This window comes from Priapulus caudatus, unplaced genomic scaffold (assembly GCF_000485595.1).
Source record: "Priapulus caudatus unplaced genomic scaffold, Priapulus_caudatus-5.0.1 Scaffold344, whole genome shotgun sequence".
Taxonomy (NCBI): domain Eukaryota; kingdom Metazoa; phylum Priapulida; class Priapulimorpha; order Priapulimorphida; family Priapulidae; genus Priapulus; species Priapulus caudatus.
The window spans coordinates 150,678-160,914 of record NW_014577405.1 but is presented as its reverse complement, the minus strand read 5'-3'; the positions used below and the strand labels follow the sequence as shown (position 1 = coordinate 160,914).

The window sequence follows — 10,237 nt, the reverse complement described above, 5'->3', positions numbered from 1 at the left end:
GTGGCACATAAAAAAACCAGTATTTTAAAGGATGCATAGGCCTCTAGTATTTATATTTCTTCGTATTTTTGCCGCGATATTGGGACTTAGTTGAGACGCACTTGATGCATTTCACAACGTGCATAACGCTTCAGACGGTATAGGGTATTGAAACCCAGTTTCCTCCTATGTGTGGTTTTTATCGCACATGTAGGGGCGTAACCCAATGCCGATTATGTATAGTAGCGTTGTTATGAATGAGATATTTAGTTACAACATACCAACAGGACGAGAATCTATAATTCAGACGTTATAAAAAAGTAGTGGACCAATTAACTTTCATTAGAATATATTACACATTGCATTACCGCTTTGTATTCACGAAGAAACGGTACGATTCAAAAACTCGCTCTTTATATTCCCGCGCACCCTAAACATAATATCTGTATACTCTTTTATGTGCACATCGATAGAAGATATATTCTCTTTTTCATATAGGTAGCTCCCATTGTATGTCTAAAGCATCCAATATGTCATCTGTGACGTATTAGCAACGTTGATTCTGCTGCTGACTCTATCAATATTTATTACAGGATTGTACTTATAAAAGGGCCTAGCACTCCGGCTTATACCCCGCTCACCTCAGGCCCCGATCCTCATACGCGTCGTCTCGCTCCTAGAGGCGTCGGTGAAAGTGCTAAGAGTGCAGTATGAACGCGTCTATGACGCACTGCGATCGGCGATTCGAGCGCGGTGCATGCAGTCAAGCCATTAAGCGTCGGAAAGCGTGCGCCAACTTTTGAGCAAGTGTTCAAAACAATCTGCGGTTGCGTAAGTCGGGGGACGGGTGGTGCGGAAAGACAGCGCCTAGTGCGGGCGTATTAGAGACGTGGAAGGCGTAGTACCCAGTACTCGAAGCGTGTCGGGTGCGTGAAATTGTCGCCCGTTCTCAGCACGATGTCAATACGTTTTTATTCACGCTGTTTACTACGTCCATTGGAGATGTTTTGCGACCTTGACCACGCTCTCGTTATGACCATGGTGACGTCTCTAGCAAGCTCGACCCGTTTGCGTCACTGACGATTGTACTACGCCCAACACCGCTTCAGACCAGCCCGTTGTGTGCTGTGTTCGCATTACGTGTTAGTTGCGTCAATACCACGCCTTTCAGATCACGATCTGCGAACTTGCAGCGTATAAATTGGGGTGCTACCCTGCGCACCCCACCAGCTTCAATGTCACTTATGAGTGAAGGCAACATACTCCATGCCATGTTTCTCGATAGAAGGGGACAACTTCGAATTACTTGATTGCCCAAGCCCTTCTCATGCTGAGGAGGATGAGTAGGAGAAATATAAGAAAAACGATAGATCTTTGCCTGCGGTTGCGTCCGTGGCTTTAAGCCCAAACGCACACACCGAGCAAAACACCGCGGGAACATGGAGCGAAACATGTTATCGCTCGATGTTCGGGCGGTGTGCGGGATTCCCGAAACAAGAAACATTCTCAGCTGAGCGTGTTTCGCTGAACAAGCAATGTTGATTTTCGGACGCGTGTTTCGCCTGAGCATATGTTTTGCTCGGGTGTGTGCGTCAATTGTTCTGCTACACAGCGAAACGCCACAGACGCGTCTCCAATACAATATCCTTAAACATATCACATGACACACAAATTGCGATGTCCATTGGCATGTCTATTTTTGGGATGTCATTGTGACAGCGGCGCCCGGACGATCGCGTGCTTGGCGCAGTGCTTTCTGTATGTTTTGCTCAGCTGTGTGCGCCTTGCTCGCTCAGCAAACGCGAAACGCTGGAAAACAAATATTTCGTTTTTCGCTCGGGTGTGTGCGTTGTGCTTAAAGCCCACAACGCACACACCCGAGCGCAAAACACTCGGGAACGTGCCGAGCAAACACATGCTTTCGCCTCGTTTTTTCGTGGCTGTCGTGCGGATTCCCGATAACAAGAACAGATTTTGCTTTCGCTAGAGCGTGTTTCGCGTAACACAGAATGTTTTTGATTTGCGGAGCGTGTTTGCGCTGAGCCGTATGTTTTGCCATCGCGCGCTGGTGTGCGGTCAATTGTTCTGCTACACAGCGAAGACGCCACAGACCGGTCTCCAATCAATATCCTGAAAATATCACATGACACACAAAATTGGATGTCATTTGCGTGCGCGTATTTTGGATGCTCATGTGACAAGCGGCGGCTGTGCGCAGGTGTTTCTGTATATGTTTGCTCAGCTGTGTTGCGCTTGCTCGCTTCAGCCAGCTTAACGCCGAAACGGCTGGAACAACAAAATTCCAGGACCCCGTGTTTCGCTACGGTGTGTGGCGTTGTGCTTTAGGCGCAGTGCAAACGTCCGTTCCGAACGCAATGCGCATCTGATTGGTTGCAATAAACGACGGCAGTGAGCCGACAGTGCAGCCGTGATGCGCCTTGTGACATGTGTTGAGTGCTGGTGAAAGCTTCGCTTCGTTCGCCAATGAGATCGGGGTTAAAACGACCTCCACTTTAGATCGTAGTATGGACGTAAGCTCACTATCGGCCGGGGGCTCCCACTTCACACCGCGCCAACTAGTGGGCGATCGCTGATGAGCGCTAGCTCTATGTGTGACGGCGGCCTTTTTACTCTCCATCTTTCTGCTGTCTGAAACTAACATTAGACGAAGGACTACATTCTCGCCGTAGGTTGTTCGTGAGCGGCGTGTGGCCCGTTACCACCCCGTGCGCGCGTCACCTAGCCTCCGGCACGTGAATAGCGATGAGAGAGGTAATGACCACTGCAGTAATGGCTACGGGCCGAACAAGTCGGCTACACTCTTTCTTATGCGAAAACGTAGTCGTAATTATTCACGTGGGAAAGCTGTTGTAGCCGTTTTCTTGCGCGTATTTGATCTGGAATGTTTGTGCAGTGCGGACTCCGGGGCGACTTTACGCCACCACTGTCAAACTGAAGTTAAATATTTTGATATATGCCGGACAAAAATATTATATATATATATTATATTATATATAATTAATGATTTTCGTAGACACACCAGAAGTATTAGGGCTACCTTACCTAAAAATACTTTGCACACAAAATTAGAAAATTGTAGGAAACCGAGTAACAAATAGAAAATTTCTTCTGAAAAAGTCTATTCATAACCTTTTTTCCTAGTAATTACATTCTATGTTTAAATAATGGATGCATCACGTAAATATTATTTTTATTTATTTATTTTCTGAGTAATCACTGTCCTAGGCGAAAGACGCGTCCGTAATAGGCTATGTATTTATGACTTGCAAATATGTTGCGCGTGCGTGTTAGGATATCTTTCACTCTTATATCTCCATAGCGTGAGCATAGTGACTTTCAGACAAAAGAAATGCTCAACTAAAACCGGTCAAACAAGGAGTATCTTTCAACGAAACCATTAACTGTTTGCAGACGTGACGACACTGAAACAGTACGAATTTGTTACTGAAGGTCATTCAAAGTTTGAAAACAGAAGAATAAATAAAAGTACGCTCGTCCTCATTTTACTTGTACGTGTTACGTATAGTTAAAGGCCTACTATAGTATAAGGACCTAAGAAGGCCCAGATCTCCAAGTTTCACACGTTACGACGTGCAAACATCTCTGTAATTTTGCTTAGCAGCGGTTAACGGTAAAACAGAAATACTGCGCCGTGGAATGGGGTTGTCTTATAGTCAATCAAACGCCTGGTGTGCTTGAATACTAACACTGCCTATGACCAGGTTAGTTATGTAGCAATAGCGCCATTCCTGCGGTGACTTACTAACACAGCCATATCCTGTCACACTAAAGGCAACGATGTCTAGCACGTGTCTTTGTTGTGGCCCACACACACACATATAGACGCCACTGAAAGAGCATCCGGCGCTGCCGTGCCACAAGACCGACATATGATAATGAAGACGAATACATTATGGAGATTTCATACGGCGCCGCCAGCGTCGGTAACAGCAACAACAATGCCGCAGACTTCTGTTTAGTCGCGGTGCTTCTGGGCAGGGGATGGTGGCAAGGGAAGTACATTCCTGCTGTGCTTTACGGGTCAGCCTAGCTCGATGCTGCACGGTGCGAGCCACGATGAATCCGATGATTGTATTAATGTAATAATGTACACACGAACAAGCAGGGGCGTGTACAGGATTTGTACCATGGGTCTAACCGTAACCCAAACTTGCGAGCACGTTGCGCTTGGCCCTCCCCAGAAATTTTTTGAAATTAGACCCCTTTAGATGCGTTTTCTACGCAAGCAGGGGGGGGGGGCCGCCCCCCCCCGGTACACGCCCCTGACAAGTAGCCACACTAAGTACTCTAGATAAGTACTCTAGATACAATAACACTAATATACAATTAAGACATGGCGAGTACACACAGAAAAGCCGTACACGCGGTAATGTCCAGTAACAGCTATACTTCATAGTCAGTTATAATGGACGTCACCAAGTTGTGAAAGTATTCTATTTCGAACTATTCATCGATGCACACACACACAAAAACATACTAAGCACGCGTGTACCGAGTGAAAGTTAAGTAACCGAATTAGGCAATAATATACCGGTAGGTTTATAGCTCCACGGACGCAGTAAATGTTCGCATTAAACGCTACATAAAACTTGCGCTGGGAATGCGAACGATCTTGAACGACGTTGTCTTTATTGCGACTATACGCCTGGAGTGCTCTCGTTTCGAATACAACCAAATGTCGTTCGCAGTGACTCACAAACAATGTACTTTTGTTTTCACATTCAACAACGGTGTTCGCATATTTGCAGAAATCATTAAGTTTTGCGGCGCTCGAGTTGCCGATCTCGGCCGCCAATAACCAGACCAGCGAGACACGGTGGCGGTGAACGCATGCATGACGACAGAGCAAATCCATCCACCAAGCAGAGCTAAGCTGGCCAGAGAAATGCTTACGTATTTTCGCGCAACTCACACGAGCAATTTTACTTACTATGGTTACTGTGGGAATAACTTTATTTCCACGCGTGATCCATATTCCCTACATACGCAGCAGAGCAGGTGTGTAAGCCCGCCGACACCCCCCCCCCCCACACCCACCCACACACACACACACACACACACACACACACACACACACACACCACGCGCGCACGCACGCACGCACGCACGCACGCACGCGCACGCACGCACACTCCGCACAACGCACTGCACCACATAACATACACACCGCGCATACAAACGTCACACAACGATGCGCGGCTCACGTAAAATGTAGTTTGCGCGTATTAAATATTAGAATAATTGCTTAGGAATGCAGATTACATATAGGAATATTTCTGTGCACATGTGTTCAATATAAGATTAGGCACGCGAAAGTATAATAAATTGATTAGCATGTAGGCTAGATGCGGCCTGTAAATTCTACAAAGGATCACAGTGAGTTTTACCATAAAGGGCACGTCCACATAATAGTAAATGTAGTATAGTCTATGTGTTGAAATTGTTTAAAAATATATAAATTTTTGTTCGGACGAAAAACGGCAGCAATGCAAAGCGGATGTATGATCTACAAATATGAGAATTTCTTTAAAGATAAAACATACAGTATATATATATGTATAATACTGGGCTTTGAATGTGAAAAACAAATCATGATGCTAGCCATGGGTATTACCATTTTCAACGTGTGTTTGCACGTAAAATGCTTTCGTTGGCAAGCACGGATTAGGGTTACCTATATACTGTCGAATATGTGAATTAAATAGAAACATATACAAAAATTATTGTTACTAAAATGTTGTGAGCCTTGAAATATATCATATATTATTAGTTAGTGAAATAGATGTTAATGGTGATTTATAAGTCCCATTAAAAGAACAGGTTTAGTATTAGGAAGCTTTTTGTAAAACATTTGTGCACCAAGAAATAACCCCACGTTCTATCTGCTACCGTGCCATGCCCTGATTATACACTCGCCTATATTTCTCCGCAAAAAACGACAACAATTTGACTGTGCTACATGCAATGAATTGCGCAAACCATATATTTTCATTTGAAAAAAAAAACGTTTTTCCGTCTTTACTTCTATTCACATCGCCTTACTTTTTCACTTACTCGTCAACAAACATGGTACCGAATTACAACGTCGGCGTTCGGACACGTCGTGACGTCACCAGCCGATAAATGACGAATTTCTGTCTTAGTGTCTGCGCGTTGGCTAAAAATTCTTGCCTTTGTCGCAACATTACGTGATACCTGTATGTAACCTGAACTGCATGTTCGTAAGACGCCAGGAATGTTATAGTCGAGCCATGCCGCTAATCCGTGTCAACAAACTATCATACTGCGTTCATCGTAAGAATCTTACTGCTAGAGTACCAGGCTCTCCCACGACCAGCAGCTTGCGTGCTCAAACCAGTAATATACGAGAAAATGTGAGTCAATGCGGATGAAAGGAAACGAGCAGGGAGGGGAAGAAAGCTATATTAAAAAAATGAGAAAAAAAGGAGTTCGTCAGGCTCTCGCCCAACCAGTATGTCACGGAGGTACGATCAAATACATATTCGAATGCAAAGAGTAAATTTACGCTAAACTTTGCATGCCATTGACTAGAAATTAATGAGGATCGCTGTTTCTACTATAGCCCGTAACAATAGAGACGAATGCGATGTGTCGAGGTATCGTCAGCTATGCGCACGTAACATGGTTCACGAATACTCCTGTTCAACTCTCTACGACTAGTCATTCCAGGTGCAGCGCACAAGTTAATTGAACTGAAGGAGGCGTACAACGGGTTCTATAAGAACCTCAGGCTGTATACACCGTACGTGACGAAGTATACGGAGCTGTCATTTGTTATGCGAGCCAGAAAGTTGTTGTTCGCGGATTGCAATTAGCCTTACTAAAAGTTACTAACGTTTTCTAAGTTTACTTAGTTTTAGTGTTACTAAGTTTACCTAAGTTTACTAAAACTTAGTGTTAAATTATGCAGCTCAGGCTGACAGCGCACGCAAATAAATAATGGAAAAAATGGTTACCATAATGTATAGAGAAACTAGAGATTTTACGACATTTAAACCTGTAGATCAACAGTGAGCAATATAATTTTACAGGTATTTCAGGGGGAAATGTTGAATGTGTGATCACAATTAGATGGTCTATATCTTTCGCCATTCCCATTCTCATTCCCATTCTCATTCCCATCCCCATTCCCATGCTCATTCTCATTCTAATTCTAATTCTCAATCTCATTCCTATTCTTATTTTGAATCTTATTCTTATTCTTGTTCATGTATTTACATTTGCTCTAGCTATTGTTCTTTCTCTTGGTATGGCTCTTGCTCTTTTTGTTATTCTTCTTGTTTTATTCTTGTTCTAGTAACTGTACCTACTCTTATTTATGATCTTGCTTTTGCACTTGTTCGTGTTCTTGTTTTTTATTTTGTTTTTGTTCTTGTTTTTGTTCTTGCTCTTTTTCTTGGGTTTGTTCTTTTTTCTTAATCAAGTTCTTTTTTCTCTTTCTTCTTCTTTTTCATCTTCATTTTCTTCTTTTTCTTTTTATATTCTTTGCCTTATTATTGTTATTGTTATTATACTTGTATGTTATTGCGTGCACTTTACACATCCATAATTCATAAGCATTGATTTACACAGACATTTTATTGCCCTGCGTACACACAGAAACAGGTAGTAAAAGCAGAGTACCTTATTATTCCAAAGCAAACACCTCGATCTGTTTTACAAACACCTTATGTGCGCGTACATGCGCAGAACGAAAGGCGCCCTGCGAAAGCCACTGAACAAAACGCATGCTTTGATGAAATACTCTACCGCAAAGCCGTAAAACATTACATGAGAGAATGGATGACATGACAGTAAACAAGTAAATATTGCACCGCCTTTGTGTTTCCACATAAACGACGGGAAAGATATGGCAATACGGAAGCAGAACATCCGAGACAACTGACTTTTAGATAGCTGCATGCACGGGCTTGTCGGTGCAAATGCATAAGCGCTGTGACGACTTGCCGACTATCAGTGGAGATAGCAGTGGTCGGAAACCTGGCTGGGCGCGCAACGCATAAAACTAGAAACGAGTTTCCACAGTGCAGCGTAGACCCGTATGCACATTTAATATTTTCAATAAGATATTCGCAAATTCGACAGACATGCCATGCAGAAATGATGATGCAAACAATAGAGCTCGCCGGCGGAATAGGTTACCCGGTATCCGTGCTGACTGGTGGCTCTGCCACACCGGCCAAACCACCGCTAATGTAGCACACTGAACATGGACTGAGCGGATCCCCATCAATGTTATACACTGACAGCCAGCTAGATCCTCTTCGTCATATTTTCATACCAATCGATTTTTACCGTGAGTGCTTTACGAATAATTATTTCAGTGCTATCTACTTTCCTTTCCCCTTTACGTCAGCGGAGTTAGGCTGAGTGCCCCACAACGCTATCGCTACAGTCCAGTTCCAACACTTACTGTAGACTTACTTTCGCACAAATCCAACCAATAACCCACTGAAAGGCATCAGCAGCTCGTGTCTGCTACAGGCGCGCGGGGTGCATATTAAACGGGCTGTTAAAACGAGACCGTCTTTCTCCGTACGATATAATGCGTAACACACAACCGTTGAATTCGAGTCTGTCGGCCCGGGGAGGTCATTCGCCGTGCAAACTGCAGGGGTTGTAGGCGGCTATCTTCACAAGTGAGGAACATGACATGTGACATATATCTGGCGGAGGAAACGCGATTGCAACATATATACTGCGCTGCTTAGTCGTTTATAGCGGGTAGTATAAATTCACCATGCACTATATGACTACTGTCTGTATGCGATCATCATATGCGTCATCTGAATACATACAATTGTTTATGGAATCTGTACAAAACTGACCACGTTGGCCTAAGGATAAATCTTGAATCTAGGCTAAATATGCCAAGTCTTGTCATATTGTAAAAACATTTAAAAGAGTTGCATTCTTTGTTATCATTCGTAGATATATAACCGATGATGCGCGATTGAACTCCTACACGCACGCATACATAACACACACACACACACACACACACACACACACACACACACACACACACACACACACACACACACACACACACACACACACACACCTCTTATAATTCGATCTCTCTGTGTGTCTATCGCTTTAATCCGTTTTCACTTTTTCACTACGGTGCTCACGCAAGAGTCTCTGTTCCACCTGTTGGTTTTCCTCTCAGCACCCTCTATTCTATGCACTTTTATAATGTTTACAGCTTTTCATGTATTTTCCGCAATTTCGGGCACCAATTCAACATAGCACATGGTTTTGCTCGGTGCTGAGCGCGTATTCAGAGGCGACATCTATGGTCGAAACCAGACATGATGCGGCATTTTTGGATTCGCATGACCGTCCGATCCATATGCGAGCTAGCTTGATGCTGCCCTCTATCGCCGCAATATTATAGCGTTTATATTTATGTGGAGCAATTTGAACACGATTGCAGTATAATGTCTCTACCGTCGATTCATAAAATGACAGTTTCTAATAAAGTTTTTGACGGTATTATTTTCTTGTAATAGGTACATGATTACCCGTAAACACTAGCCTGATCGTGAATTATGCAAAATTATTGTGACATTATTGCTTGTAGGCAAAACTCAGGCTTCATAATAAATTGATAAATATAAAAAAGCCAAACCATCTGGGGTATTTTATGCACATTTTTCAGCACCCAGACACATATTTGTTCTCGTTTCTTGCGAAAGTCTCAATCTGACACTGTTACTTCTATTGCATTTAGTACGGCGAGTTGCATATATTAAACATTTAGCCCACAGATGGCGCTGTGTGTTGTCAGGTTATTGTTAAATTATCAAGCGCTAATAATACATGTATTTTTAGCTCTCGAAATTATCTTAAATTAATATAAGGATTGTATCTAGTCTTGTTTGTATATCTCGACTAGTATTTTATGCTTATCTATATAAATTATGTCGTTAAAATAGAGTTTCTCGTTGGAATTACTATGAAGCCCTAACACATCGTATTAGTTGCGTACTTTATGCACCTAGATGAATGTAATGTAACTTTACGGTCAATGGCACATGAAATCTTTGAAGCCTGATTAATTAGTTATTAGTTAATGAATTAATCAGCTAATTATTACATAGATGAATCGATCGACGGATTGATAAATGGATGGATGGATGGATGGATGGATGGATGGATGAATGGATGGATGGATGGATTGATGGATGGA

The 10,237-nt window shown here is 43.0% G+C and overlaps 1 protein-coding gene across 1 annotated transcript in view; it reads right to left on the bottom strand.

The window, feature by feature from the left end:
- The window catches only part of LOC106809307, a 34,343-nt gene that overhangs the window by 22,097 nt on the left and 2,009 nt on the right, over positions 1–10,237 (bottom strand). The window lies entirely within an intron of this gene.